A 10,030-nucleotide genomic window follows, 5' to 3' on the forward strand; every position below is an offset into this window, starting at 1 on the left:
GTCAAGTTTCTCCTACCATTTGTGTCTATATGTATAATGCACGTGTATTCATGCACCCAGTTCTTACACCTTTGGTCTGTTTGCCCCTCCCTCTGTGTTCTGGGAACCTGGAGATGCTTGCTATACTGGCCTATATAAAGTCTATAATACACATTTGTACATTTGATCCCAGAAACCTTTGGTGATTTTTCTCTCTAACTGCACAATACTGTGGACCACACCAACCAAAGGAGGCTTCAGAATGAAAATGGTTTACTATAGTGGTGCAATCTATATAGTTGCATATAATTTATAATGCATCACGGCACATATTTATTGTTCTATATAAGAATGTTTCATGGTTTTTCTTTGTGTATGTGTTTGCCGGTAATTGTGTCTGGCACTATATGCTTGTCAGCTACAGTGGATGCAGTCACTTGACAGCCTCAGGCTGCTTATTGTATGCTTTTTTTAAACAGCTGGAAACAAGCCAGATAAGCTCTTTAAGAGTACTGAAAGCTATATCCTGCCACCTTATGCTAAGTGCGTCCAACCTGGAAATTTGTAATACTAACAACTTATTAGTTTGACTCAAAGGGTTAGTGAGGCAATTCTGCTGAATGAGAGGCTAGTTTGATAGCACAGGAGAGATATTGGTGCCTCTTTCGTGAGATTGTGCTTGCTGAGGTGATAGTTCTAAAAATCAAACTCATAATGTTAGCCAGTGTATTACTCCTCCATCTCTCGAAAGGTGTCTGCTGAATTTGGGAGGTCTTTCTCTCATCACCCTGGTCAAGGGTTATTGCAGTTACTCCCTGTGGACATTCTAGGGTTACCCTGGGGTGTTGTGGCTGAGATTAGCCATCATCCTCTCAGTTTAAAGCAGGAGCTCCTTTCTCCTGGGCTTTGGCCTGGTGAGATTAGAGTTGAGATGCAGTTGAGTGATGGCAGAGGATTAGTAAGGAGCCCCTAGTGACTGACAGCTGAAGGTACGGCAGCACTGGTTACACACCTGGGCCTCTATTCTCTGTCCGTGTCAGCTTATTCACTCAAGGTCCTAACCCTGTATCTGTATGGACAACTACTCTAAAATATAATCAAATCAGCGTACATGTCCATTTGTGATAACCAGCTAATTTCTCTGAGCATTGCACAATCTGACCTTGGGTAAATTTTCTGGGACATCCACTCCGGGGAATATTGTGGCATTGTGTTAACACATGTGAATGCTCCAGACTGCAAACATCTCTCACTTGCTGATGATCAGTCAAGTGTATTTAATTATCAGCACATGGCTGCTAGTTACCCTCTTAAATCCTATGGATGCAGCAAGGGTGTGCTGTGCTGCATCCTTTCTGTGAAAACCTTCTTTTCCGCATGACTGTATGCCCTTATAGCTACCCAGCACTATAAAATTTATCATATTGACAGCTTCCTAACAAGTGTTTGAACACAAGAAAGAGAGAAGCCAGCATTGAGAGCGTTATTGTTGCTGCTTTTCAGTCGAGTCACCTCACTTGACCACAATTATGGTAAACATTCAAAGAAAAACTATTCATGTAGCAAGTGTGGAATAACTCCTAACTGCTGACCCTTTGCTGCTTCCATGGTATATTGCTATGGTGCTCCATGTTATTAGCACTAGCAAAGGGAACACTGCTCCTGACGTGTGGTGTTATAAACACAGAGCAATAACAAAGTGTGAGCTTGCATGGATAACAAGGGGAGGATGGTTCAGTAACAGTGGGCAATTTCTCTACTCTTTCCCTTTGTCCCTTCTATATGGCTTAAAGAGACTGAAGGATGTTTAACCTCTGACCCCGGCAGACAGGAAGTGACTGACACTGGGCTCATAGCTCAGCATTGTGCCTCACCTCAAGTGGAAATACCTGTCATCAAGTGTGTGTGTGTATATCCTAAGACTTCAGCTGACTCAGACTCTTTTGGTGTCTTGTTTGCTGTTTAGCAGTACAAAAGTTTGAATGTATGTCTGTGTGGGGCCCAAAACGAGGTAGGGGTGTGTGTGTGCGTGTGTGTGTGCGTGGAGCGCGGAAGGAGTGTTACCTCGGGCTGTGTGCTAATATCTGTGTAATTCATCATTAATTCTGTCAGAGTGTGTGTCTGACATGAGCTTCAATCCCTTGGGACAGAAGCCCCCCAGCAGGTGTGCCTCACATGTGGTGCAGTGTGTGAGTGTGAATGTGTCTTTTGTGCACATGTGTGAACCCTGCAGGGCTACCGGCTTGACAGCCCGTTTGTCCGACTGTGGAAGCAGTTTACCCAGTGTGGTGCGTGCTGGTTAAAATGAAAAAAATAAAGCTACCAGCATTTTGCACCAATAGTTAACACGTGAAAGCGAAAGACATGCAGTGCAAGCTGCCAGGGCTGTTTTGAGGACAGCTACAAGTAAGTTTCACATCGCTCCAACTGTCACGACTTTGCAGGGCTGTCAGTCACTCTTGGCACCATATGGGCTTCTGTCAACGCTCCTAAAGTTTGGCTCAGGTGAGCAGCCTTTGCCTCAGCTTTACAAAGGTGTGTCTGCGCACTACTCTCTAATGGTTCTGATTAGTTTTGGTTGCCAGGTATAATACCAAGGTGTGATCAGATGGGTTCTTCTGTCTGGCTTTCTGAGTTTCTTTTGTACCCAATTGTTTTATAAGACTGGTGATGTTAACTGTAAATGTGCATTTGTTCTATGTGATTTGTTAAAGAGGCGTACACACTCACATAAAGGGCACAAAAGAGCACAGGTAGAGGGAAAAACTGGTCTATAGATGAGTGCCGCAAGTGGAATCCTTGACATTTTGTTTTTCTGACATGGGAAGTTGAGTACAGAATATGTTTGGCATGCAAGTGACGATAAGAAGTCACATCATTTTCGAAAAAACCTTCCACTTTACGTGCGTGCAAAACCAAAAGTAATAGCAGAAGCAGTTAGGATCTATTGCTGTAATTTAATGGATCTCAAAAGATGGGTTTAAAAAAGAAACAGGCCAGCATATGAGGATTTGTATTACAGTTTACATAGCCTCCAAAAGTATAATCGAATACATTCAGATAGCTTGAATTAAGCCTTCTCCAATCCCTACCTTACACTAAAGTCTCTCCCAATATCTCTACAGTATTACTTTTTAACATACGTCTTTACTGTATGTTAAAGTTTACTGCACAACATGCGTGCGTGTGTTTACTACAGTTTCTACATGCTGAAACATGTTACGATGTCACAGTTTTAGGTTCCCCCTAAAACTCTTCCACTGCTCTGGTTGCCAGCTCCATGTTCTTTAGTTTAGGGTTTCAGCACTTCAAATGCTCTCAAAAATACTCAACTTTGCTACTTTAAATTGGTAAATTTCCTCTATGAGCTGTGTCATCTGCCGCACCAGCTGGTAATGGGAATACTTTTTGTCCTGTGCGTAAAATCAACACAGAGCAGTTTTTAACAGGTCAGATTCATGAATTTCACTGTTTAAAAATATCTGCATACTTTTAAGAGCTTATAAACTCTGGGATTTTAAATAACGTCTTATGCACAGGTCACCGCTGTAGGTTGTTCAGTGGCCCCAGGAAGTTGAACCTGATTGACATTCATGATACAGCATCTGGAAAACTAAGTTTGATGTTAGTCCCTTGAGTTTAGTTTTTCCACTTAACTCTCCATAGCACAATGTATACAGTACAGTAGTTTGCTTTTGAGTGCATATTACCTAACAACGTGCATTATACAGTTGACAGTAAATGTGGGGATTTTTTTAAATTCAGTTTGCCTCCTTGCCTCATTTAAACTTCAGCATGAAGTATTTATTGCAGATCACAATTTGTCTCTCTAAACAACGTTTGGGGCCAAGACGGCTGTATTTGTCTGTGCAGAGACAGGTGTGCATGTCACTGACTTGGCGTTTAATCGCATGCATGTAGACGCTTGTGCATGTTCATACTAATGCACCCTGGCTGTCATACTTCCAAGTTCATGTGCTGCTGGAGGGTGTAAACGACTGTGAGTTGATTGACAGCTCTGTGGTTTTTCTTCTACCTCTCATGCAGAGAAGGAAAAGTGATGATAAATGGGAAGTTGTCTCTCAGTCTGTCCTTATGTTTCTGTAACCCGTCAGTGTGCATGATGGGATGGCAAATGTAATTCTTCCACTATCAAGTTTATATATTGTAAGTGCACACTTACATCTTTTTCTAAATCATAGTAATCCCAACGCTTGAACCCAATCACCGGACCCAATGATTATTCTCATTTCCGGCTTATATTTTTTAATCTTAAACTCTTGTAAAATAGCTTTGCATCAATGACCGTTCAAAGTAATCCCTATTTATCTTTTTACTCTGCCTTCGTTCAGCCCCTTGGCTCATTCTCAGTCAGAAATAAGCTATTTTAGCTTCTATCCCTTGAAGCCAACTTTTTCTGACTGGCTGCTACCAAAGTTATGAATAGAAGGTGAATGGGGCTTTTGTGCTCATAGCCAAAGCTTTATGGCTGAGGTGACCAGATTAAGGATATGCACTCTCCTGGATGTCATACATGTCCAAGAGTACAAAAAATGTCTGAAATGGAGCATTTAGAGTCTGATACCTGTGATTTTGGCTCAGATGAATTACCTTCTATGAGTGCATGCACTGTTCACATTACTTAAAAGTTAGGCCACATTTAATATACACATCTATCATTGTGTGTATATATATCTGAATTAACAATATACACCTGGATTCAGGTGATTTATCTGATCCTGTTTGTAGATCGTCTCAGTTTTTGTTAGATTGATGCATCTAGATTAGATTGAAATGTCTTGTAAGGAAAGGTTTGAATCTCTGGGTTGGCTGGGACCTTTATGTGTGGACTTTGCGTGTTTCTGTTGTGAGCTCTTGGGTCTCCGTCAGGCACTCCAATTTCCTCTTGCAACCCTAAGACATTCATGATGGGTTCATTGGTGATTCTAAATTGGCCATGGATGTAAGGTAGATAAACACTTAAGTGTATAGATTAAGGCTACGTTTGAGTATATGGGTGAATGTGGTTTCTCTAGGCTAGAAAAGTGCTATACAAATCCAGTGTTTTCCATTCTAATCTCCAGTCTTCTCTACAGACTGTAATTTTAAAGGAAGCAACCTAGGGACAGTCTGTTTTGTTCCACACCCACTTTAGTGAGACCTCAGCTCAGTGCCTTGCGAGGATGAGTATAGAATGGCATGTAAAATGTAAAAAAAAAATTATTAATTCTTTAATCCAGCTGTTCGACAGAAGTGCATGAATCCATTGTGTAGCGTGTCTGTTTTTTCTGTAGCATGCTCCCAGCATGAAATGTTTTAGCATGGTGCATAGTAGCTCCTCACTGTTCCTTGCAATCTGTATTGATAAAATCTTGAAGTCGTCTTTGTTTATTGATAGATTAGGATGATTTCCATCTATGAGCTATCAGTTTCTTGGCAGTTGAGGAGTTGCTTGCCTAGAGCACCTCTGGTTGAGTGGTAGCTTTTATTTGTATTGTAGATGGCCAATGAGTTTAAATGAGTTCAAAGTATGGACAGGTAATCCCTGTGAGCCAAGTCCTCAGGCTTTAGACTACAGTAAACACTCCGTTTTGCACAGTTTTTTACACTCTTGAATATGTATGATGTCAAAGGCATTTCTATAAGATTTCTATAAGATGGTTGTGCACCAAAAAAAACAAGATTTTATAATGTCACAGAGAAATCCAGCACATCTAGAAACAAGAAGCTGGAATCAACAAATGTAGATCTGTCATGTAGGTTTAATTAATGGCTAAGACTTATTGATGTTTAATTTTCCACCAGTCATTAATCTGCTAATGAAAACACCAAAACGTTGCATGATCATTTTTGCTGACAGGAGAGCAATTCAGTGGCATGACTGTTTATCACTGTTGTGTGCTTTGATTGATGGAAAAGAATCACCAACTGAGGTTCCCATGTATCAAGAAGAACAGATGTAAATTGTGCTTTGTTGCAGTCACGTAGCAGCATTCCCTGCACTGCAGTCATGTACTGTCAATACATGACCGATTGTCCTTTTGTTTTAAATTTGCAAGTTTATTCTTGCGCAGTACAGACAAGTGTGAAAAGCAGGAGTGCTTCATATCGCTGCTACAGCAAGAATTTCGTGATAGTGTCAAGCTTGTGTTGCGTATGTATAAACAGACAAAGTAAAATCCACAGTTTGTTACTGCAGTTTATCTGTGTGTCCATGCAAAGAGAGGAAAGACACTGATCAAATAAATCCTGCTCTTATCTTAACTTTGATCCTGTGACGCTTCCTTCTGCTGCATCAGATCACATTTTAGCTGGTTAGTGGTGCAGTTGTTCATTGTTTATTGGTAGCTAGCAATGGTGGCAGGGAGTGCTGCGGAAAAGCATTCAACATCCAGTAAGTTAGCCTACACCAAATGCAGAAACAAAAGAGTTCTTTAATTCCTGCATGAAATAAAAGAATGTGTGTTGCATTCGCCTATGAGATTTTGACACAGTAGTTGTTCTGCCTGTTTTCCTCTTATCCCATCTGCAGGTACAAATCAAAAACTCCCACATCAACTCCTAAAAATAGCCCTGTTCACATACCACACCTCAGTATCTATCAAGTGCTTGTCTGCAAGTGCCTGGGCAAAAGTCTGAACTTCCTTCTTACTTACTTAAGATGGCATTCCAGCTTTGAAACGTGCGTAACGAATTCACAAGAACCACGCTTGCTTGCTCATACGTCATTGTCTTGTCATCACTAGATGAGAAACCAAGACAATGGATCTAGTTATCCGCAGCAATAATGATGCTGGGTGTTGTGGTTACCTTTTATAACTGTTGGCAAGGGAGTCAACCCACCTGTTGAGGTAATTAGTGTGAGACACACCTGCCTTATGTAGTTTCTAAATAATGTTTGGTATTGTGAAGCTTTATTGAGCTCAAAGAACATTTCCACTCTTGGATACTTCGACACAGCTGGATATTATCGTTGATCTTGAATGCATTCCTCACGTCTTTGTAATGAAGTGTTGCAACCTGCCTTCGTTACTTTCATTAGTGATCTCATGAGTGTCACAGAGAGTCTTTTGACTTCTCCCACAGACCTGACCTGAACCTTTCTTAGTCAGCGGTGTGAATAGGGACAAACCAGCACAGGTTTCACATCAAAGCAGGGTGAATGCTAGGCCCTAAACCATAGTATATACATAGTCACACCATCATGCTATTAATTAATTTAATTTAAATTATTCTGTCTTCTGTGATCAAAGTTGAAGATGAAGTTGCAAGCACCATGCATAACATTTACCAGCTTTACCAAGAAAGACTGGAAGATGGAAAGCACCCATATCTGTATTACACACCCAGACAGAAATACAGATGCCTGAAATAGGATTGTGAGCAACCTAAATCAGATGGTGAACTTTTAATTTGTCACTCACTTACTACTATTACCAGCACACTTAAACATGCTTCTTAGGAGAAAACTGGGCAATGTGTATCTCAGCAATAATATCTTTAAATATATCAAGCATGTGTCCCATAACCTTTTTACTGAAAATGAGGATGCAACATATTCTGGAACTATTGTGCCATAGATACTTTCAGTAAACATTCCTTTTGATGAGTTAGATGACTTACATGCAACCAGTTCTGGCCTTTCAAGGCAATATTATTATAATCTTATTTAGTGGCTTTTTTACAGAAATTACAATACTTAAATTCTGAACCCTTTAATTTTTCATTATCTGCCACACTTAACACTGTGTGACTGACTTGTGATTTTGCAGTAATATGTGTCGTATGTCAATATGGATCTTCTGTGTAAGATTTTTGGGGGTTAATGAGAATAATGCAGTTTAACAATGCGAGTTGTTAATTAGTTTCAACTAATTTGGTGTTAATGAAATGAACAAGAGAAGCACTCGGTGGCAACAGTGAGACAACCCACAAAGTAGGAATGGTTTTACATCTGGAGGCTGCTGACATTTTTTCTCCCTTGATCTTTTCTGACTGGTTTTTCACTAGTTTTACATTTGTCTAGGGACAGAGGCACTGCTGGTAACACCAGGTAATGCCTGGACCCTACAGAGGTTGCACAAATAGTCCATCTCCTCAAGGATGGCACATCAATATGTGGCATCACCAGACGTTTTTCTGTCTTTTGTGTGTCTTTCTTTTCCTCTTGCATACTTTCAAGAGATTCCAGGATACAAGCAGTTACTCCAGGAGAGCTAGACAGGGCCATAGAAGGCCCTCAGCCCATCAGTAACAGCAGCATCTTTTCCTTTGTGCAAAAAGAAACAGGATGAGCAATGCCAAAGCTACAAAATGACACCCAAAAGGCCACTGTATGCAAAATACACTAACCTGCTGCATCATTTCTTTTACTTTTTGGGCTGTCTTTGAATTCAGTCCTCTGTAGGTTGATCATTTTTATTTCCATCAAACAATGTGGCACCCTTTCATTCCTAACATATTACACAGTCCATATTAGTATACATATGCAGCTGATTGATGATTTGTTTTTCTCATTGAGATCTGATGTGTTTCTGTGTTTTTTTTGGAGTAGGATATTTTATTTTCATGTCAAACTATGTATATATTGACAAGTGCCAATATAATCACAAAAGATTCCAATCTGTTACAGTGCTGCCATAAAAACATCTCAGTGTACTCAGTGTAAGCATCATATAGTTTGAGCAGAAAGGTAATATATGTCAAGATGTTGTCAACTGGAACTTCAGTGAATATTTTTGTAACTTGAGGAATGCTTAAAAAGACTGAGCCATGTTTAAGTTATATTTCTTAATATTATATTATATATTTTCAAAAAATTAGAGAAAACCTTTTTATTCCACTTTTCAAGATACCACTTTGTTCAAGGCATTTTCATTTGTCTCATGTAAGTGAGTAAATAATGGACAACTGGCATGACAAACTACTTTTTTATAATTTGTTACCAACTAAGTCAAAATATATTTTATAGCTGCAAATGGAAACACTTTGAGTGGATGAAAAGTCAAATTGGGATAACAGGGCATACTATCAGACAACCTTTTCTCAAAGGCTTTCATGGTGTTGCACTCATTTGTACAGATGAAAGATGGCAGAAATAGCAGGTTTTAAAAGCGGAGAGGGATGTCAAGACTGTTTAACCTCTGGTTGACGCATACTGACCTTTAGAGGCAATATGGTATCTCTTGTAGCTGTAGACACAGGGACTTGGTTGTTAGGCCTTGTTGAAGAAGCAGAACTGGTTTGGGGTTTCATTTTACTCCATGCAGGCAGTCCAGACCTCATAAATCCACTCCCAGGGTTAGTGTTGTTCTGTCTCCAGCACACAGAATTAGTACTACACTTTTTCTGATTTGAAGAGAATGACACACAGATGTTACTGACACTCTTCTCTTTGTTCCCACTTTATCTCCACATCAAGTAATGTTTTTACTTTCTGATCTGATCAGTGCACAATAGTGTTAGTGCCAGACAATCCATGCAAAGATAGATGCAATAAGGAGAGATGGTAAGATTGCAGAAAGCACACAGTCAAAACCCACTATGGAGGAAATTCTTCATTGTAACAATGAGAAAAACAGGTATAGCCCCACAAACATATGTGCTCTTAACATAATGGGTCCTGGCAGGCAGTAACTCATACACTGTCCCTGTGCCCCAGAGAAGAGTTTAACAGTTGGCCTGTTCTGTGGTGTAATATCTGCTATTTAATGAAGCCTGAAATATGGTCGCCATTTCAGCGTCCCAGTATTAGGTTGGAATTCTCTTTACGAATTGATCCATTACAGCATTTTAATAACTATTTTAATTAAAGCGCTATATAACACTCCAGCACTGAATTCTAGAGCAATTTATCTACAATGAAGAATTTCTAAAAGTCGATTACATGAGTTATACATTAAATAGCCCCTGACTGGAACAGTTGGTTCTCATTCAAAGCACATTTCTCCATGGAATAATAAAGGGAAAAACTTGTTGGAATCCGTCTCCAGCAATCCACAATGTAATAAGGACCTGCATTCATATCTGTTTACTGGTCTTTTTATTCACA

At 39.8% G+C, this 10,030-nt stretch overlaps 1 protein-coding gene across 1 annotated transcript in view; it reads left to right on the top strand.

The window, feature by feature from the left end:
* Positions 1–10,030, top strand: part of gmds (GDP-mannose 4,6-dehydratase) — a 195,315-nt gene that overhangs the window by 157,927 nt on the left and 27,358 nt on the right. The window lies entirely within an intron of this gene.

The sequence above is a fragment of the Aulonocara stuartgranti genome (assembly GCF_965226115.1).
Source record: "Aulonocara stuartgranti genome assembly, chromosome: 17".
Lineage (NCBI taxonomy): Eukaryota > Metazoa > Chordata > Actinopteri > Cichliformes > Cichlidae > Aulonocara > Aulonocara stuartgranti.